The sequence below is a fragment of the Carassius gibelio genome, chromosome A17, assembly GCF_023724105.1.
Source record: "Carassius gibelio isolate Cgi1373 ecotype wild population from Czech Republic chromosome A17, carGib1.2-hapl.c, whole genome shotgun sequence".
NCBI classification, from domain to species: domain Eukaryota; kingdom Metazoa; phylum Chordata; class Actinopteri; order Cypriniformes; family Cyprinidae; genus Carassius; species Carassius gibelio.
In genome coordinates, this window is record NC_068387.1 from 21,844,027 (window position 1) to 21,867,674 (window position 23,648).

Sequence of the window (23,648 nt, forward strand, 5' to 3'; positions counted from 1 at the left end):
AAACAAGTGTTATTCTTTGACAGAATAATTTAATTTTGAGTCAGATTTCCAGTGTTTTGGTAAAGTTGGTGTGTTGACAGAAAGATGTGTTCTATTTTGAAATTAAGATTTAGTATATATTTAACAAAATGTGTTTTCGAGAAGAAAATTATCCATTTGGCCAATTGTGTTTTGTAGGTGTTAGTCTGTGTTAAGAGTTTAGAAAAAGTATCTGAAGTATGGTTAAGCGCTTGTTAGCGATTGAAAAAAACTGTAATGTAGACAATGTATTAAAGGATTAATAAAATAGTTACAGTATTTGGTTTTGTGGTTATCATGATCTAAATGCATGATACTAGATGACCAATGGTTAATTTTAATAAAACTCAAACAGTCAGATTATTACATTTTACCAAATAAAATTGAGGTCGTTTTAAAAGATGTTACTGTTTTTGTTAATGAACATAAATTTTACATAGTAAATCTGCTCCTAACTGAATCTAATACTGCTGCAAATCATTGTCAAATATGCATTTTGAGACAAAATATATCTAATATTAATATTGCTGCCTGCACTGTAAACTGTGCTGAAGATCCGTGCCATCAAAGTCAGGCAACACAAACCTGTTTCAAGACTTGAAACAATATCCCCCATTAGCACATCCAGGAACTAAGAAATACATTTTCCAATAAATATATTTATTTTGTTAAGGAAAAATAACAAATGTTTGAATGTTCTACCTCAGATTTGTGAAATGTTCACCTGTTTGGCAAGTGTTTGTCATGATATGTTCTGACAATAAAGAGTAGTTTAAAACCACAATTAATGCTCTGGTTTCTACAACTTTCACTTAGGAGCAAATATCTGCCTTTAAACTTGAAAGAAATAAAGATTTGACATTTATTGTGATAATTATCGATATCGACTAATATAAAACAATTATCGTGATAACTTTTTTGCCATATCCCCCAGCCCTAGTTATTAGTTACTAAACTGCTTAGTCATTTATACTTGCCTTTATATTTGCTGATGAACTGCTCTCGAAGCCCAGGCTTGTCAGTTTTACAGGTAATGTGATGCTCAGCATCCTGCAGAGGTTTCCTACGTCTTTTATTTCCCAGCATGGCGACTTTCTTTCTTGAAATGACTGGAAAAAATAAATACAAATAAATATAAGGTGAATGAAATAAACAAGCATATTTTAAAAAATCCTGTTGATCTTACTGGAATTGTTCACCAAAAACACACATAATTAACATACTAACCCTCATATCCAAACCGGTGTTGTGTTTTTCTGTGGAACAAATCTTTATATTATATATATATTTTTTTTTAATGGAAATGTCATTAATGCCAAAAACCATTGGTTCTTGTGTGTCTTGTAACCACAATTGATGTCAATCTATATTTGATTTAAGAGCTAAAGTATATGGGAGATTTTCAGTCAATAACCAGCTAGATTTATATGGACTATTTTTAATGTGCTTTTTGTCTGCTTTGGAGCTTGAAACAAAATACAATTTTTATAAAGTATCAATTCATGGTCATTGTGCAAAAAAATCTCAGTGAAGATAAATTATTAAAATAAAACATTCCACTAAAAAAACAATTCGGGGGCAAATAATGTAATAATGTATTACATAAAATATAATATATAAAATAATGATATTAAAAAATGAGAATGAATTATTTCAAATTACTGTTGATATTTTACAACACTTTTGAGAAAAACAATGATTTAGAAAACTACCACTGACTCGGTTGTCTTGATTACTTTGTAGAACCTAAAGTACTATTATATGAAAAATAACAAAATTATATTTAATAGTCAATTTTATATATACAATTTGTTTTCATTATTGCAACAAATCATCAAATGACACAGGCTTAGAAGCAAACTCAAATACAATCGAGAAGTAAATAAAACTCTATTACAAAAAATAACTAAACCACTAAAATAAACATACATCGTACTATATTTCATATTACACAATGTATTTAGTTATCATGCATTTTCAGGACAAGTCTTGATCTCACCTTTCCTCCTGGTGGGTTGTTTGTCGTCTGTTTCGCGCGTTCCATCGTCACGTGTCTGCATTTCCCGGGAAAACACCACCGTCGCTGACTTGCGTAAATGACGTAGTTACGTATTTGGATTTCACGTTGAAATTGTGACTACATTTATTTGGCCTAATAGAAAATTATCTGGTGGCAATGATATTTGTTTTGACCACAGTACTGTTTCTTCAAACTTAAAAAAAAAATGTGATGAAGTTAGTCTTTCTAGTGGACAGAGCACATGATCACTTTTTAACCGAGCACCCACCTCAAACTAGGAACCAGTGCGCATGTCCGTACAAGCACTGGTTTAAAAGAGCAAAAAGTACCCGGTGTGCACTTATTTTTATAAAATAACACCACATCATAAAGTTTTTAAGAGAATTACAAATAAGAATATTCAAAACGTGCAGGTCTGCTGTAAACTAGAGCTCACAAGACTTTTGTTAGTTCATTCATTCATCTCATCTGCAGCGAGTCAGTCAGAGACAGTGCTGTGGGGGAAGGGCGCGCGCGCGATCAGAGAGTGTTGTGGGGGAAGGGCGGCTGATCACAGTATGAGCAGCAGAAGCAGATCTCAGCTAGGGCTAGGGCTAGAGTTGAAAATCAAAGTAAGAACTAATAAATCTGTAAACAAACATTTAAACGTGCCAGCTTAATTCATGATTCTTTTAAACACTTTTGTTCTTTTGTATGACTATAACTGCTCTCTCTCTCTCTCTCTCTCTCTCTCTCTCTATATATATATAGAGAGAGAGAGAGAGAGAGAGAGAGAGAGATACATAGATATATAATTTCTTGAATCATTCTTAAGATTTTCAAACCAGTAAGTGCACTGGTTTGTAAAAAAAATGTACCCAACGTGTACTTAATTTTCTGAAATAACACCACATCATAAAGCTTTTAAGAGGATTACAAATATGAATATTCAAAATGTGCAGGTCTGCTGTAAACAAGAGCTCACAACTGTCTAAATGAGCAACCTAGATCTCTTGAACAGACATCTTATTTTCTATTACAGTTGTTTTCAGTCGCTAACAAGCATTTGTCCAAGCAGTTGTCATATTTTCAAAACTCTAAACACAATTAGCAAAGCATCTGTCTATTGTGGCCATACCATTCACTCATTTCATGTCGTTTTCACACAATATGGAGTCATTGAACACATTTCCACAATGCTTACATTTTCTGAACAGACAAGCTATACCTCCCAACAAAATTATGGATCGTTTTTGTAGTATTTACAAATGTTAACACACAACATCCCACAATAGCAAAAACAATGTTCCAAACCTTAGATACAGTATAAAAACCTCTGCTTCTGCAATTATATCAGTTCAAAAACAATTTATCTTAGCTGATTTATGTTGTGTAAATTGGGCCAACCACAGCTGATTCCAATCTGGCTTAGACTCAATTGCAGGGGTTATTTTTTTCTATTACACTGACACTTATACAATACAGTAAAAGGAGGACTTTGAAGAGTAATATTTTTGGAAACAGAAAAAGACAAACACTGTAATGTATGGACGAGGAAGAGTAAGAGCAAGGGGGCCAGGGAGAGGAGCAGGAGCAGTGAGATGGATATTTTGTTCACTGTAAGCAATACTGTCAAACCTTTTCTGTTCTATCATACCGTGTTTCTACTGTACCTCCTGCAGTAAACAGTAAAGGAAAAAAATAGCTTTTTACTGGAATGCTTTTGAATGTAAACATTACTGTACATTTGGACATACAGTTCCTAACCAAGAAATTTAGTGTAAAACAGTGAATTGCATGTTTTGCATGCAAATACCTGTAAAACTGAGACTGAAAAGTCTATGCAGTTTTTGTAATGTCAACAATAGCCAGTATTTTGAAACCTGGTGTACTTTGATTGACTGCATGTACCTTGTGAGGTGAAAACAAGTGTTATTCTTTGACAGAATAATTTAATTTTGAGTCAGATTTCCAGTGTTTTGGTAAAGTTGGTGTGTTGACAGAAAGATGTGTTCTATTTTGAAATTAAGATTTAGTATATATTTAACAAAATGTGTTTTCGAGAAGAAAATTATCCATTTGGCCAATTGTGTTTTGTAGGTGTGAGTCTGTGTTAAGAGTTTAGAAAAAGTATCTAAAGTATGGGTAAGCGCTTGTAAGCGATTGAAAAAAAACTGTAATAGCATTTATTAATCAAAACAGTCAATTGAAGTCAGCAACCCACAGCAGGGCTGATATGCAAGCATCTCATCTGCAGCGAGTCAGTCAGAGACAGTGCTGTGGGGGAAGGGCGCGCGCGCGATCAGAGAGTGCTGTGGGGGAAGGGCGGCTGATCACAGTATGAGCAGCAGAAGCAGATCTCAGCTAGGGCTAGGGCTAGGGCTAGGGCTATAAAATCAAAGTAAGAACAAATAAATATGTTAACAAACATTTAAACGTGCCAGCTTAATTCATGATTCTTTTAAACACTTTTTGTTATTTTGTATGACAATAACTGCTCTCAAACATGATAGTCAAAATGCTTTGTCATTTTGTCAATATAACAGTGAACTATCATTCAAAAAGTGAAACTTGTATATTATATTCATTCATTACACACAGACTGATATATTTCAAATATGTTTCTTTTAATTTTGATGATTATAACTGACAACTACGTAAAATCCCAAATTCAGTATCTCAGAAAATTTTAATATTACTTAAGACCAATACAAAGAAAGGATTTTTAGAAATGCCGGCCAACTGAAAGGTATGAGCATGAAAAGTATGAGCATGTACAGCACTCAATACTTAGTTGTGTCTCTTTTGTCTGAATGACTGCAGCAATGCGGCGTGGCATGGAGTCGATCAGTCTGTGGCACTGCTCAGGTGTTATGAGAGCCCAGGTTACTCTGATAGTGGCCTTCAGCTCTTCTGCATTCCTGGGTCTAACATGTCACATCTTCCTCTTCACAATACCCCATAGAAGACAAGTTTGCTGGCCAATTAAGAACAGGGATACAATGGCCCTTAAATCAGGTACTGCTTTGGCAGTGTGTGCTGGTGCCACATCCTGTTGGAAAATGAAATCTGCATCTCCATAAAGTTGATCAGCAGCAGGAAGCATGAAGTGCTCTAAAACTTCCTGGTATACGGCTGCGTTGACCTTGGACCTCAGAAAACACAATGGACCAACACCAGCAGATGACATGGCCCCACAAACCATCACTGACTGTGGAAACTTTACACTGGACCTCAAGCAACGTGGATTGTGTGCCTCTCCATTCTTCCTCCAGACTCTGGGACCTTGGTTTCCAAAGGAAATGCAAAAGTTACTTTCATTAGAGAACATAACTTTGGACCACTCAGCAGCAGTCCAGTCCTTTTTGTCTTTAGCCCAGGTGAGACGCTTCTGAGTGTTCAAGAGTGGCTTGACACCAGGAATGCGACAGCTGAAACCCATGTCTTGCATATGTCTGTGCGTGGTGGTTCTTGAAGCACTGACTCCAGCTGCAGTCCACTCTTTGTGAATCTCCCCCACAGTTTTGAATGGGTTTTGTTTCACTATCCTCTCCAGGATGTGGTTATCCCTATAGAGCTGGTAAGTCCCGCCCCCTCCGTAAAACCCCACTGGACCTCAAAGTTGAAAAACTGTCAATGCAAATGGGATTAATTTCATTAATGGGAGAAAATAATTATTTTCTGGTCCCGTTTGAATTGTGACATGAATGTGAACATATGTTGTCTGTGAATTTTTTATATAATCTTTCGTGTGAAGAATGTTACAATTTAGCAGGTAGAAGTTTGATAGGGGTAGACTTTTTGTGACAGCACTTTGTGGACTACAACTCTTTGCTGCTTTCGACATGTTTGAAACGTCAACAACACTAGCACATGGCTCTAGCTCACGGATCCCGCTAAACATGGCTGTGTCTTTGGTGCACTTCACCACCTTCTTTCAGGGAGAGGACAAAATCTTTGAGGTTGGCGAAAACCACAGGTAAGTCAACTTTATGGGGTGACGTCACATAGGCGACATGTAGTCTTTCTCGTTATGTCTTTTCCACAACTGCTAGCCGATAAATCATACCATATACTGTCACTGTTCACATTCATGGCACAATTCAAACGGGACCAGAAAATAATTATTTTCTCCCATTCACTTGCATTGACGGTTTTTCAACTTTAAGGTCCAGCTGGGTTTTACGGAAGGGGCGGGACTTACCAGCTCTATTGCTTGTACACTTTTTTTCTACCACATCTTTTCCTTCCCTTCGCCTTTTTATTAATGTGCCGGGACACAGAGCTCTGTGAACAGCCAGCCTATTTAGCTATGACCTTTTGTGTCTTGCCCTCCTTGTGCAAGGTGTGGTCATCTTTTGGACAACTGTCAAGTCAGCAGTCTTCCCCAAGATTGTGTAGCCTACAGAACTATTGAGAGACGATTTAAATGTTTTGAGTTAATTAACTGATTAGAGTGTGGCACCAGGTGTCTTCAATATTGAACCTTTTCACAAAATTCTAATTTGGGATTTTCCTTAGTTGTCAGTTATTATCATCAAAATTAAAAGAAATAAACATTTGAAATATATCAGTCTGTGTGTAATGAATGAATATAATATAGAAGTTTCACTTTTTGAATGGAATTAGTGAAATAAATCAACTTTTGATGATATTCTAATCATATGACCAGCACCTGTATACTTTGTATAGGTGTTTTTTACATTATGCCTCTGGGATAGGCAACTTCGGTCCTGGAGGGCCATTGTCCTGCAGAGTTGAGCTCCATCCCTAATTAAACACACATGAACAAGACAATCAATGTTTTCAGGATTACTAGATATATACAGGCAGGTGAGTTTTTATCTGGGCTGGAGCTAAACTCTGCAGGACAGTGGCCCTCCAGGACCGGAGTTGCCAATGTAAAATGCAAGTAGACTGCTGTAATATATAATGTAAATATGCTGTATTGCACGACTACAGTATAGTGAACACTGTGTGATTGCACACCTGTTCAAGGACTATGCATTAATTGTGACAGGAGAGAAACGGTAGAGCATATATTAATAGAATGTGAAGCATACAGAACAGAACGAATCATACTGTTAGAACAAGTTAAAGAATTAGGTTACACACATTTATCAGTAGAGGGTTTACTTTCCTTTTCTGCATCAAAATCATCAGCATGGCCAGCATGAGATACCTTAAAGAAACAGACTTATTTAATCGAATTTAAGAATAACCAAGAATATATATATATATATATATATATATATATATATATATATATATATATATATATATATATATATATATAATTATTATTATTATTATATATATTTTTTCAATACATATTAGTAGAAATCCGCATTGAAGCTCCACACCCCAAACAGTTGGTGGCGGTAATGCACCAAATTGGTATGCCAACCGCCAATAAAAGAAGAAGAAGCACACCTGTTCAAATGTTTTAATGACTGAGGACACACACGGTTGTTCTCCCAACATTCAACTCACCTTTTGACCCGCTTCGGCCATAAGGTCATGATATTGAGAACATGATAGTGGCCCTTATTTCTTCAGAATCTTGTCCTCTTCTACCTCTTCCTCTGTTTTACCTCTGTATTCTTCCACCACACATACTTACTTCTTCCATGCTGTTCACCCTGTTTGTACCTTGTTGTTCTTAAATTACCAGAGTGTGTAACACTGTGTTGTGTTGTGCTCTGTCTGTATGCTTCTCAGATGAAGCTTAATGAGATGCACTCTGAGCTATTTTAAGGAACTGGTGGATTATTGGATGATCGAATGCTTTACATTCCCCTTCATTAGTGAAAATCAGAATTCACCTCTGCAATTCAACAATTCAGGACAAAAATGTCTAATAGAAGTGTATAGAAAATTTGCTTGACAGTTTATGACAACTACTATTCTGCATTTAATGACTTAATGAATTAATACCTAGATGTTTTGGGGAGTAAGACTTGGGAGTATTCAGCAGAGAACCATACATTTTGATCAACATGGCATAAGCAATTGATAATGTAAGAAACAGATAAAACGTGTACATAATCAGTTGCATTTGTAATTTGTTCAAATGATGAGCAATTGCTTTTGAGGTGCACAAGTAAGTAGATAACGTGGAGGTTGAATAAGAATTTTAGTCGTGATCTGAGAAATGCCCCAAAGCGACTAAGAAAAACTTCAAATATAATTAATAGAATATAAAATAAAAAGATGTTTGCTGTACCTTCTTTCCTCTATATAAAAATATAATATAATGTAATATAATGCAATGTAATGTCATATAATATAATTATATAATAAATGAAGGAATATAATGTAATGTAATATAATTAATATAATATATAATGTAATATAAAATAATATAATATTATATAACATAAAGAGAATGTTTGCTGTAAGTGAATGTGTTGCTCTGGTTACAGACGCGCGTGCTCTGGGTGGGGGAGGGGCCTGGCTGCGCTGTCAGGGAAATGGCAGGACGCAAAGTTGGAGAAAACACTTAAAACAAATAACATCACTTATAAAAGCAAGCGAATCTGCCTGTTTTCACATATTTTAATTGCTTGTATATTTTTATTGAATAAACTCAGATGTATATCACCACACCCACAATAACAGATTTAAACAGTTGCCCCTCCGCTTTTGGAAGGAAATATGTTACTTTTCAAATTCACATGATGTACGTGTCTGTCCCTTCCTGCGTCAAACTTGTTCCTACAGCATTAATATCCGATGTAAGTGCTGTAGTCATGGTGACGCGGGGCAGCGCGATCTTTACACACACACGGAGCAGACTCTGATGCGAGAGAAAAACGCGAGGATTAAAAGTTGTAAAACATGCTAATATGAATCGCGAGAGCTCCTGCTGCTCAATGCATATTGGTCGAATCTTATTTAATACTAATTATTGGGAATTTATCTGTAATTTAATGTGGATTATCTGTCAATTCATTCACAATCAACATGTTTTTGCCTCCGCCATCTTTAATGAGGACGCATTGGCCTCTGATTGGTCAGATCACCAAGTCCCGCTCCCATAGCGGCTTCCTGCGCTCTGATTGGCCAGAATCCCCAAAGTGTGTATCTTTTCCGGAAGTGCAGTACTCCTAGAGGGCGCTGTGTTATACACACTTTAGTGGGGGGGCATACACACTTCAGGTACACAAATCAATTAAAAGTGATTTTTTGGGACAAGTGAGATTTTAAGCCTGGAAACCATTTTAGAGCATGCTGAATGCCACTGTATAGTCAAACAAATGAGGACATACAAAATGTCCTCAATTTTTTGGGTGGTCCTCAGTTTACTGGTGTGTATTCTGGTGAATGTACCCAAAAGTGATATAAGTAAGTGCACACACACACACACACACACACACACACACACACACACACACACACACACACACACACACACACACACACACACACACACATCATTAACACAGAAACCCCACTGGATGCATTTTCAACATTTTAAAAATGTATATTATTGGCATGTAATATTATTAAAGAGGTAGAACATCAAGTGACGTGCTGTTATTTCTAATCTGAGATCTCAGTCAGACAGTGCCCCCTGACAACAGGATTCACAGTATATCCAGTTTACTTTAATGACACTAAAACCAACCTAGCAGATTGTGTTTAAACCCATTGCACATTAAAGCAGAAAATACTAAGGTAAAATACCATATGTTTGTTGTAAGCTCTTAAGGGGATCTTTGAGAATCCTTGAGTCCTGTCCATATGGGGGAATCAGACATGGGCTTCACATGTGTGCATGAGACATTCACACTGCCACATTCTCCATTAACTCTCAGCATCTGCTAATGGAGCTGCCAATTAAATCATTCACTTAAGCACTGGAGGTGTTGTGGTGTGTGAAATCCCTGGTCTGCAGTAACTGAAGAGCTAGATGTTGTTGTTAGGTCTGCTGGATTAAGAAAAAGGCTGATCTTCTTGTCTGGTGGTAAAATGTGTGGTGGGATATCTCTCCAGCCATTAAGCTACCTCTGTTCTGATTCAGAAATAATTAAAAAAAATTTTTTTTTGTTCATTTGTTTATTTTCTTTTATTTCTTCCTTCTTTTTTTCATACTTTTGTTTGTCTGTCTAAAAAAATTAAGTTTTAATTTTTCCTTTGTTTTTCATTTTTGTTTTGTTTTTGTTGTTCTTTTGTTTTATTTTATCAATCATTCATCACTTTGTTTTGCTTGCTTTCTGCCTGAAAGTCATAAAACAGGATTTGTTCTATAATTCTTTACCTTATTTGTCTTTAATTCTTTTCATTCTTCTGTCACTCGTCGTTCTTCTTCTCATCTACATCTTTCTCCAAGACGGATTGACTCGGGGTGGGGGATATGAGAAGTGGAGTGCAGTGTGCAGTCGAGTGAATTCCCTCGTTTCTTCTGACAGCAGGAAGTTAATGACCCACATTAGATAACAGCAGTGAGGCGATTACAAGCCTGGGCTGTTCGGCGACACAAGGTGTTAATGTAAGTACGGGTTTTTGCTGTGCTAAAGCTGTCCTGTTGTTGGGCAGTCTCTGGTCAGGGCTGGAGTTGCTGTTGTGCTTTAGCTGCGTGCACTCGGGCTCTTCTGGGCGAGGTGCAAGAGTTAATGTAGATGGAGAGTCAGGTGTCAGAACTCAGTCTAAATAGATGAGTGTTTTCTCTGAGTCAGAGCAAAACAGAATGCATTACCCAGAGCGATGCCACCAGAGGAGTAGGAATTAGAGCTGGAGGGAGCGAGAGAGAGAGAAACAAAGAGAATAAGGAGAGAGGGACAGGTTATGAGAAAATTAGAGATAAAAAGAAGCTTGAGTGCTGCTGCAATTAAAGGAAGAGGGTTGCTTGGGCACAGGGGGCTGAATGCCGCAGACGAGGACAGTTCATGTAAGTGTGATGGAGTACTTTGCAAGCCTTGTGGGTAATTTATCGCTCTGACGATACTCAAGCAAATGCGTTTACCCCACTGGGTTAGGCTAGTAAACCACACAGCTCTCCCTTTGTTAGCTCATGAATTGCTCCTATTAAATCGTGCCCCTGTGTCTTTCTCTCAGTCTGTCTCTCTATGTCCACTTCCATGCTGCTCCAGCAGCGGACACACAACTCAGAAATTTTGCCATTAACCTATTATTCCAGCAATCATCTTTCGATGCCGATTAATCGGCAAAACCGATACATCGGTCGACCTCTAATGCAGAGTTGTTAGGTGATGGTAGACGTAGCTGCTCTGTCTAAAGATGTCTATCAATGCAAGCAAGTGGCATTCGGCCATTATTTGTCTTTTGAATATCTAGGTATTGTGCTGAAGGTGCTCCATGCATTCTAATTATTATTATTTACAGGCTACCACAATACTCTCCAGCCTTTGTTGTTTACTGAACTGTTATCAATGATATAGTGCACCCTACGTGTTATTATAATCTTAGGATAGCACACCAGGTTAGTAAATAAACTACTGTAAATGCCTACAACAATGTTGTATTTAGGCACCTCTGACCTTATTTCTCTCTAGAAACTTGCTGAGCATTTATCACTATACTCAAATAGAATTAAATGATCAAACCCAAACTTAAAAATAATAAAAAAAATAATAAAATAATAAAACTCAAATAGTGACAAAATATAAAGAATTTAATTAGAATTTAATTAGTTCAGCCTGTATGCTTCTACTCAAGTCAAATAATGAGAAAGAACCAAATTGCCTATCATAGCTATGCGGATTATACCCAGGTTTACCTAGACTTATCGCTTATAAGTGAATGCATAACTTGACTCTGGGGTCAAACAACTAAAATTCAAGTCATTAATCTTGTTGTGATTCTGGAGTCAGACCTTAGTTTCAGACTTATTGTCAAATCAATAAGTAAATCAGCATACTATTATCTCAAAAACATTGCAAGAATTAAATGTTTGGTTTCCAGTCAAGTCTTGGAGAAACTTGTTCATGCCTTTATCACCAGCAGGGTGGATTATTGTAATTGTAATCCTGACCAACCTTCCCTAAAACACCATTAGACAGCCGTGGCTTATCCAGTACGCTGCGGCCAAAATTCTGACTAGAACCAGAAAACCTGAGCATATCACACCAGTCCTCAGGTCTTAATACTGGCTTCCATTTACTCTTAGGATTGATTTTAAAGTATTATTACTCATTTATAAGTCACTCAATTGCCAAGGACCTCAATACAGTGCAGATATGCTCACTGAATATAAGCCTAAACGACCTCTCAGATCATTAGGATCAAGTCAGTTAGAAATACCAAGGTTTCACTTAAAACAAGGGGTGTTGGAACCAGCTTCCAGAAGAGATCAGATGTGATTAATCAGTAGCCATATTAAAATCCAGACACAAAATACATCTGTTTTGGTGTGCTTTTACTGAATGAGGACTGTTAATTTTCTGTTCTAAAATGGTTTGATTTAATTTTAATTCCATTTTTAAAACTTTTTAAAATGTAACTCCTTGCTATTGTGATTATTTATATGATTATTTTAATTCATTTTATGCCTCTGTTGTTGCTTATCCTTTTTAGCGTGACCCCAACAGTTAATCTTCTGACACACTCCCTATTAAAAAAAGCCAGAATCAAATATCAATATCATTGTGAAGCCCTGGATGAATTAAACATTCAGCTGCTGAATATTTAGAAATTCTTTAGACCTTCTGTGTCTTACAGTCAGGGCTCTTGGGCAAAGGTTGTGTTTACTGCCCTCTGAACTACTGAAAAAGATCTTCAGGTTAAAGTCATACTTCCACAATACTTTCAGTAACCTGCAGGAATCACATCTTTCATAGCCATAAGATTCTAGTATATTGAACTGTGGTACTGTGAATCATTTTCGAAAAACTCTTCTCTCTGATATCTTAAGCTCAGGGTCACTGACTCTGAATGAATATAAAAACCTATGAGATGTTTTGAACCAAAGCTTTATGTTGGATATTAAAGGTATATCTGATACAGCCCCTTATATGATAGTCACTACACCATTGCGTGGATCGAAAGGACACTTATGACGAAGGTGCATTGTTGAAACCTATGGAAAACAGTGTGAAGATTTACCAGTTGATGATCTTTGGAGCCATTTAACACCTTGTAGAGGGTTTATTCTATGGATATTTGATTATAATCAACTCAAAGACATACTTAGCAAGGATGCATCAGATTAATCAAAAGTGACAGTTAAGACGTTTATGTTACCAAAGATTTCTGTCAAATAAACTCTGTTCTTTTGAAATTTCTAACTCTTAAATAATCTTTCATGAGTTCACATTTACATGTAATAAAAAAAAGAGTAGAGGTTATGCGTATTTGGTAAGCTCCGAGCTTAGAATTTGTCCCGAACACAAATTACCCCCCAGAATACCATCACAGGAATGAAAAACATTTTAATAAATATTCAGTATATTCAATATAATCAGTTATTTAAAATTGTAATAAAATTTAACAATATTATTGTTACACTGTCATTTTGATCACATAAATGCAGTCTTTGTGACCAGACTTCTTTCACGCACATTAAAAACTTTCACATTTGGCGTATTCTTTTATTCAAAACAACTTAAATGACTTCTCCTGTGAGGGGATATATGATGCTTGTTTTAAAAGATCATTATTTTGTGTATTTGGTGTAACGAATAGGTTGAAATACTTTAACTTTCAGAAAACGTTTTGTCCTCTTTGCCTCACCTCTCTCAAATGCGTATTTCTATGTCCCTCCTTCCAACATGCACAGTCTGCTCTGATTGGCCAACTGACGCAGTGCATTGTGTTTGGCCTAACACTGTAAACCCTCATCGGAAATATAATGCCCTTTTCCATATTTGCGAGCTTCATCTTTTAAAATGAATGTGAAGACAGTTAATAATGTCCTTCATTTTACCATTAGTTCAAGCCTGAAAGGCGAACAGAGTCGCATGACAGACACAGTGATGGAGCTTGTATATGTCTGCAGTACACAAGCCATGAACAGTTAAGACAGCTATCTCCACTGTGGTACCTGTCTCTCTCTCTTACACACTACATGCACGCACACACAGTGCACAAAGCTCTGCATTTGAACAGTCAATTGCAAATCCTTAAACTATTAACAAAACATACTTACAGTAGCTGATTCAGAATTGCCAGATTGTCGTAGCAAAGTCAGAATTACCTCTTCTCCTAGGTCCACGAAACGGTTGTCCATACAATGCATTGCTATTCTGTTGTATTCATGCATCTACTTTCGGAAGGCCAAATAAAGTTTAGGCACTTTTTGCAGACACTTTTATCCAAAGCAACTCAGGCTACACATTTTTAACCGGTATGTGTGTCTCCTGGGATTTGAACCCACAACCTTATGCGGTGCTTAACACAATGCTCTACCACTGAGCCACAGGAACTCATTAAGTATGCTTGCTATCGCCTAGATACACACAGCATCTCCCTGACATGGCTGCTTTAACACTAACTGTGGTTACTGAAACCACACCTTCTTTCTTTGCATGAAAATTTGGGCGATATTAAGCAAATATTAAAACACTGTGACAAATGTTAGAATATGTGGGGGCATGTTAGAATGAGCCATTTTAGGGGGGCGTGGACGAGGCTTAACTTTTATAAAGAACATCTCTTCATGCACCAAGAACTTGTAACACTCCAAAGAGAAAGGAAAACGTACTCGGTTACGAACGTAACCTCGGTTCTGTGAAATACGGAATGAGTACTGCGCATGGGGAGAAGTTCCTTTTTTCCTCGATGCTAGTATCGAAAGAGATCTTGAAATCGCATCATATAACCCCTCAGTTACAAGAACATTTGAGCAACATTTATTCCTTAAAAATCTAATTATAATAGTGTAAAAATACATGCGTAGGAAGGATCCTTCCGATGTTTGGGATGTTTTGAATTATGGCTGAAGAGTTTTTGTCTCTTTAGTTTTATTGGAGCAGATTATACATTTATGCATGTTTAGTACCTTGTAGCCACAAGGAGCATTAAAACCCTTAGTAATAGAAAACTTAAGCAGCATGGAACAAAAGTGAAGTAAAAAAGTGGCCACAAATTTTGCCTGAGAGACACAAGACTAGGTGACATTTCTGAGTGGCAGCTTTGTTTTCCTGGTCACCACCGGCCAGGTTTAAAAAAGAATATTAAGAAGCAGAATAATTCTTCGATTTTGCCCAAAGCAACAACTTCAAGCTGTTTAAGCCTTAATTAATTTTTAGGCTCATATGTGATTTGTTTACCTCTGGCAGAGTAACAATGAATTCACAATAAAATGTTTTAATTATTTCTTTTGTTTGCAAAAGTAAATTTCTTGGAATTAAAAGAACTGCAATTAAATATAAACATGTCTGAAAAATTAAAGCCTTGTTTTTACCATTTTATTAGGGTTTTCAGAGAACAGAACTATGATTCATAAAAGCTTTATGCGGGCATGCATAGTTATTGATGTGACTTGATTATGGAGAGTTTGTGCATGTACAGGAAGAAATGGATAACAAGGGTGGAAATCAAGCATTGATTTTTGTATATCTGAAGGTGAATAAACCGTTCCACATGCATTGATTTGAAAAGAAACAGCGGTTTGAAAGGACAATCAAGTTTTTTTTTATTTATTTTATTTTTTGCTCAGAAAAAAAAAAATCCCTGTAAAAATTGAATTAGACCGTATTCGTATGTCTTAATTTGCGTATAAAGATGTTTTGTTGCTGTGTGTTTCATGTTGTCTACGTTACGGCTGGAGACCCAGAACAGTTACTGATGTGTGATTAACTGACAATGAGTAAAGGATAACAGAGTAAATAACATCAAAGGGTTTATTCTGTACACGCACATCCACAGACAAAACAAAAACCAAATGCAGATTTTGGGTTTGACAAATGTTTTACTATGCATCTCAGATGTGGCAAGGATGTTTATTAGTTACTCAGATTTTCAAGATTTTTTTTCATAAGTAAATCCCACATGTAAAACTCTTCCAGAATGCTTTTTGTTACGGTTCTAAAAAAACTTGTGAAATACTTTTTTTTTGGAAATTTTAAGGTTACAAATACCTTTAGGTGCTATTGGCTAAAAATGAGCTACTGTACACTAATGTTACTATTATCTTATTCTAAAGAAAACCTACTTTAAAACTTTAGTTACACTTCAAAATATAGTGAGTTGCACCTCTGCCTACATATAGTAGGCATTTGTCTTTTAAGGTATCATTTTAACTTATGGAACAGTATAAATGATACACCACACAGATAGTTTTCTGTACTGGAGACATGCATTACAGTTTGGCGTTGGCCAAAAGATGGTATTGATTCATATCCATAACGCCACAAACAAAGATGCAGACAGATGATCTTTAAGGGGTTTATTTTGTTGTGTTGAAGGACTAGTGAAGTACTTTTGTGAGGTGATTTGCTATTTGCTAGGTGCTATTCCTCAAGTTTTACTAGAGTGCTTTTGTTTTCACTACTATGTGAAGGTCAGATACAATATGAAGAGTTTTACTGAGCTCTATTCAGGGTATTAGGGCAACTTTCACAAGTCTCGGTCACATTTCACCCAAGATCTAAGAAGAAAAAAAGAAGGTTTTAATGACAACTAAACACATTTTACCTGAAAAATATCTGTTATGAACTTTTACTTTTTGTGTATTTTCTATTATTCTCAATGGTAATTCAATATTGTTCTACAGTGATAGTAAGTACTGCAAAAATACAATAATCAGCAACAACAAAAAGTAATGGTCCTAAAATGGGTTTAATTTCCTTTGAACATTTATTTCTTTACTTTAATTTTTTTAATAAATATTTTCTGTTTTAATATTCTTGCATTTCTCATGCATTTCTACATGAATTATTTATGCATTTGAGTGTGCTAACATGATTCTAGGTGACAGTAATGTTTATCCTGCAAATCGTAGTCGAGAGTAAAGATTTCTGGTTGTAAATCCTGCTTTTCCTTGGAACAATAATAATTTAATTTCTGTTTTATATGTCTCATGGTGTTTGAAATCATTTTGCGATGGGGACACACATGGCTGCCAACTGCTCCAGGTGTGTGTCCACTGCTGTGTGTGTGTGTGCACTTCAGAAGGGTTAAATGCAGAGCACAATATGGTTCACCATACTTGGCTGTACTTACAATTTCGTTGTGTATTACATAAATAAGAAGCAGTGGATAGTTTTTTTTTTTTGTCAGGACTTGAAGGCAAAGTGTGTAATTGAAGTTCATTTTGCGAGTTACAAACAAACAAACAAACAGCAACAAAACTTCAAACATAATGGTTGTTTTCAAACAAACAAACATGGTTTGTTTGCAAACATGTAATCCCACTTCAAATTGTTATTTTGATCCGAAAGCCTTTGATGTGTTCTCTGTGTGTGTATTCTGTCCACTGCTTTATGTAGAAAGTGGGCTTTACAAAACAACTGATTGAAGTCTCATCTATTAAAAGCATAGTTAGGCATGTTTTTCCTTTTGTTGGCTCCACAGTCTTTGTCTAAACACTTTAATCTGTTCATGCATCTATTTTTCTTCTTATTTAAAAATTTCCAATCACATGAGGCTAATCATGAAAGACATTCTCCAGCATACTAAAAGTAAAGTGCTGTAATTATTGTTATTAATAAACTGGCATGTTCTGTCTTTTGAAGTACATCTATCAACTTTGTCAAATGTGTTCGTTTATAGTGTCATCCTTAAATTAAAAAAAAAAACAACACTGGCTGTTTGTTTTAATTTTGTTTAGTTAAGAATAAGATATTGTCATAAAAAAGGAATTGCAAAAATTACTTCTCACCAAGACCTTGGCCAGTGAAAAATAGCGTACTAGCATACTGCTTCTGTTTCTGTAGTATGCAGTATGTATACCAATGTTATTTTAGTATCACTGAAATACAATTGTTGTTTTTTAGTAAACTTTTGTATTAGTTTATATATATATATATATATATATATATATATATATATATATATATATATATAAAGCTATTCATTTTATTTGTAGTTAGACTTTCAGTAGTTTTGTTGTCTATTTAGTAGTTTTGTTAAATATATGACTGTACAGTTCCTTATATTTTAGCTTTTATTTCAATGTTAAACTCAAATTAAACTACATTAAAATAAGAAATGCTTTGGAACTACAGTAGCTGGAAAAAAAGGTTTTGATTTCAGTTAGCATAGCAAAAGTAACACAATAGTTTGTTTTTAAATTTGTATCTTTTTTTTCAGTTTCAACTTTCACATTCTACTTTTTTCTTTTAATGGTAGAAATATTAGTTCATAATGAGCAGTATACTAATAATCAATTTCAAACACAGTCAGTCTCCATAGAGCTTCCTGGGGTCTTGCTCGAGTGCGCAGTGGTGATTAGTTCATGGAATCGAAACTTGCAGAGCTCAAACTTGCCAACCTTGTGTAATCAACCCCTGGTTATAACCCCACACTAGATTTTTTCAATTTTGACTTTTCCTAATCTAATCATGTACTTGACCATATGAACACTGCCCAAAAGGGAGACCCAACCATCATAACGAATAGCCAGAAGATCTTGCTCAAGGGTGGAACAGATGTAATGAAGCACAGAATCGAGTGATCTGTCTCCTGCTGGTACCAGAACAAATGATTTTGGTTGACATTTGAGTTATCTGACCTCTTGTCCCACTACAGGACTAGTTCTCAATCATATGTGCTTGTACAGAGGGAATCGTGTGTTTGTGCTGCTGATGTTGAGAGGTCAATGAGTTATACAGAACATCCTCGAGCCATTCCAATCTCCCTTTCTCACAGTCACTCTCTCTCTCACTTACTGCCCTCTACCCTTCTCTATCTCTTTGTCTGTCTCTAGAGAACTGCCTCAACATCTCTCCTCTAGTCATTGCATCTCCTTCACTGCTGCTATTTTCTTTCTCCAAAGACGTTATTGAGGGTAGAAGGCATATTTAATCTGATGCATGAAAAGGTGGATGTTTGTAAGGAGTGAAACATTTCCAATCCATATGTTTCAAAATCTGTCATCTACAGTTTTTTAAAACTTATTTATTATTGTTGTTGTTATATTTACAATGCAACACATTTTCACCTTTTGTTTTATTTAATTATCTGAACGTCACCATATCACTTTTTTACCATGTATTCATTTATTTTTCTTCTGGTTTCTACTAATCATATACCATTTAAACTACTGCTTAAAGCTGCGGTAGGTAACTTTTGACGCTCTAGCGGTTAATAAACAGAACTGCTTGCGTCTTGCGGAAGAACATCGTAGCCGGAACTACTTATCTCTGTTTATGTCTATGAAGAATCACAAAGGTACTGGGTTACTCCGCCGCGGTACCCCCGAAGCAATCTAAAATAGTCCGAATATAAACACTTATTATAGGTGCACCCTAGTGATTCAGGACAAGCTAAAAACACGGTTTGGAAAATGTATTCATGGTGTACTCGCTTATTATATAAATTTTTCTACATTTTGAACACAAACAAAGTTACGGACCGCAGCTCTGATTGGTTGTTTCTTAACGGGAGCGATGGAGTTTCTGGAAATGGCAATAGGAGCACTGGGAGGAGCCAGAGGAGCTTGATTTTTTTCACAGATTATCTGTCTCATATTCTACTGCCAGGACATAATGACAGGTTCAACAAATATGTAAAAAATATATTTTACAAAAGTTACCTACTGCAGCTTTAAAAGTTTTTTAATTAAATTTTTTAATTAAATCATTTGTAATTTGATTAAATTAGATTTAAATTAAATTTGATTTAGATTTTTGAAATGTTTTTTTGGAAAAATATCTTTTTAAACCAATTATTTATTTATTTATTATGAAAAATACAGTTGTGTTTAATATATTTTAAAATGTCATTAATTTCTTTGATGCAATGCTGAATTTTCAGCAGCCATTACTCCAGTTTTCAGTGTCACATGGTCTTTCAGTTATCATTCTAGAGATTAACTAAGAATATGAATATATGAAAATACAGATTTATTATTATTATTATTATTATTATTATTTTAAAGCTATTAGTTTCTTAACATAAAAAAGAAATCAAGGTAAATATCACATTAACATAATTTCTTTATTATGCCCATAATTTGTTGCTGTATTTCATTAAACTATGCAATAAGTGTGGGAAAATGATTTAATTGTCTATTTAGGATAGAAATAAGGCTTTTTCTTAAATGTTTAAAATCTAATTTCTGTGTAGAGGGGATATATAACCGCAAATATACTACTTTATTTGATATTTGTGAGTGTGTGGTTATACTGTATATCCTCTCTACACAGATTTGTTATCTTTTGACCTGCACCTCAGTTGGTGTGCGTATGTATGCTTGAATATTTTATTAAGAACCTAAAATCTCATTTCCACCACAGATTTAATGAAAATTTGGTCACACTTAATTGTAAGGCCCAATTTCACTACTAACCAACTATTAACTCTATATGACTTTTGCCTCAATAAACTCCTAATTACTGCTTATTAATAGTTAGTATGGTAATTGTTAAGTTTAGGTATAGAATGCTAAATACTGTAGTGCAGAATATGTGCTTTATAATTACTAATAAAAAGCCAATATGCTAGTAATATGAACGCAAATAAGCAACTAAAAAGTGTTACCAACATTTTCAGTAAACAAATACATAAACTAGTGAAGGTGTGTTTTAAGGGAGTTTCATTTCTACTCAACATGGCCAAAAGTGCCCATAGAAACACTTTTCATTTGTATAAATTCTCTCATGTCTTCCCAATTTCCTTTCTGTCCTTTCCCCATATTAGATCCCATTCTCTCTCTGTTCTCGTAACTCCAAACAGCTCTCTCTATCCTGGTTGTCCTACATTAATACTGTTCTATTTTGCCTTATCTCTTATTTCTCAAATCGTCCTCATCCTCTACTTTTTCTATCTGCCCGTCTCACTTCCTCCTCTCCCCTATTCTTAATGCAACTTTCTTTTTTCAATTTTTTTCTTTTCATTTTATGTTCATTTTTAGTGTGACTATTTCAATCCATCTTTCTGGCCCTCAAAGCAATTCTTTGTTTTCATTCCTTATGGCCTCTCATTCCATATTCCATCCTTCCACCTTTCCTACCTTTAGTTCTCATTCTCTGTTCTTGTCTCAGGGTGCCATTCTTTCCTCTAATCACTTTCACACTCCAATGATCTGCTCTCTCTCTCTCCCCCTTTCTCTCTCTCTCTCTCTGCTGAAATCGCTCTGACCCTCATGTACCATGTGTCAGTGTGACTATATTGGGTTGAACTTACCAACCTTTTGTAATCTTTGTCATTTCATTAGATGCTTTGGAATTAGAATAACACTTTAGTTGAACCCGGTTTATATCATTGTTTTATTTGAACTCTTACTTGATGAGCCGCAAACAGTGTTTTGTTAGTGTAATGAATGTGGTTCATTCTGATTATTACTTATTACTTATATCTCAAATATTTATTGAACTTTGGTCACAATTCATTTGAGGCTGTGCACAGTGACTGTGATTTTAGAGGTTTTGCTGTGAACTTTGCAGGAAAATGTAAGTATTCCAATATATATATATATATATATATATATATATATATATATATATAAATATATTTGAAAAACATATAAAATATATAAAATAAAAATACATATGTATATACAATATTGTGGGTAAATAAGATAAATAAATAAAAAATAATACTTTTATTTGCCCTAGTACATATTAAATTGATCAGATTGACATGATTAATCTTACAAAAAAGTATATTTCAAATAAACACTGTTCTTTTGAACTTTCTATTCATCAAAGAATCCTGACAATAAATAAATAAATGCATTATTGTGTTTCCAAAAAAAAAAAAAAAAAAAAAATATATATATAATAAATATATAATATATTATATAATATATAAAAAAAATATATTATATAATATATTAAAATAGAAACATATACACAGTAGTATAGGGAGGCTTCTTTCTAAATAAATAAATACATACCAACACTAAACTTAATGTAATATAATATACAAATATATTCACACATATAACAACAACAAATGAAGACCATGCTTTATGCATCATTCTGTATTTATACTGTTTATACTGTTATCTGTGAAAACATCAAATGCTTGAAGTCCATTAAATATTAGTGAATTATAAAACACTTCTAGTAAAGTGTTGCTGAGCATTGCTTTTATTGATTTGCATTTTGCTGATTTTTATGACGCCAAATATTTTTAGATCCAGCCTTGTTATTTCGTAACTATCAAAAGTTGATTTTATGCTGCCACTGAACAAACACCATCTCCAACTTTAAATGAGAAGTGGATCTAGTGTGATGATTTTAGATGAAGCTGATGCAGTGCGCTCCCGACTTTATGAATGCATTTGCATCTCAATCAACGATGATGCAAGGACATTTCTGTGCGGACTGTGTCCCTGTCCATCAATATGCCGCTACGCAGCTGGAGAGAAAGAAGAAAAATCAACTCTGCATCTGCTTGCAGGGAGAGTTAGATAGAGAGAGAGAGAGAAAGGGCCAGAGGAAAAATAGTGAGCAGGGACAACAAGAGATTTAATTAGATAATGACATGTTGCCGCGGTATCTCTGCTGTCAAAAAGTCTTTTGTTTGACGTGGGCAAACAGCAGATGTGGATGTGGAGCTCTATTGTGCTTTACATACCGTCCTGGAGCTCTGCCAGAGACCATTAGATTCCCCTCTGTGTGCTCAGCATTAAGCAGAGGAGTCCAGACCCAGGATGAGGAGAAGCTTTCTGAAGAGGAAGGTCATAATCATCAATTATTGAGCCGCTGTGTGATTAATAATCACAGGGCACATTCTCTGCACTTCTCTCTCTGTGTGTATGTGTGTGTGTGTGTCACAGATGCAGTAATTGTCCAGCCTGTTTAATCAGAGCTTGATACTTTGGCTGGATCAACCTCATCCCAGTCCACCTTCAAAAGACACACACAGGTAGCTGATATCATTAAGGCATTGTATAAATAATTTGGGGATAATGTAAAGCTCTTTCAACCTTTAAAATGTTCAATATGGTGATGAGAAAGCAAAGAAAAGCCATATGAATGTATTTATTAATAGTATGATATACATACACACACACACACACACACACACACACAACTGACAGCATGCAAAAAAAATATTTTATCCTGACAGCAGTTAACTATGTTGTCAAGTATTTGTAAGTTTTGAGTCTTTGCATAAAGTTACTGTTTCCCACTTCTTTTTGACAATACCAGAAATATTTAAAATAATCTAAATTAATGAGATCATTAATGAGAGCATAACACACACTTTTGTGCATACCTGGGATGATTGGTTTAGTTGGAGAATTCAATTACAACATTTACCTTAAAATCAGGCACAATAAGATCAGGAATTTGTATTAAGATATATAACAAACAGTTGGTTCAGATTGACTGTGTTGACTGTTTATTAATTTTGGAGGAATGTGCATTTTTCTTGAGAAATTGTAAATAATAGATCAAATATTTGCTTAGTGTGATATACCTGTGAACACAGCAGGCAAACGTATGTAATTCATGCATCCCACAGAGCAACATATCGGTAGTGTATAACTGTGCAGTGATGTTGTGTCCAGTGAATCTGACTGACAAGTGAAAAAGCTATACTTCATGCACTG

At 35.2% G+C, this 23,648-nt stretch overlaps 1 long non-coding RNA gene across 1 annotated transcript; it reads right to left on the reverse strand.

The window, feature by feature from the left end:
• Positions 1–410: 410 nt before the first annotated feature.
• LOC127933581 (uncharacterized) lies at positions 411–3,459 on the reverse strand. The gene is made up of 3 exons (XR_008147539.1): positions 2,018–3,459; positions 1,246–1,274; positions 411–1,127 (listed from the first exon to the last, which is right to left on the reverse strand). It is a non-coding gene; the product is annotated as an uncharacterized LOC127933581 (long non-coding RNA).
• Positions 3,460–23,648: the final 20,189 nt, after the last annotated feature.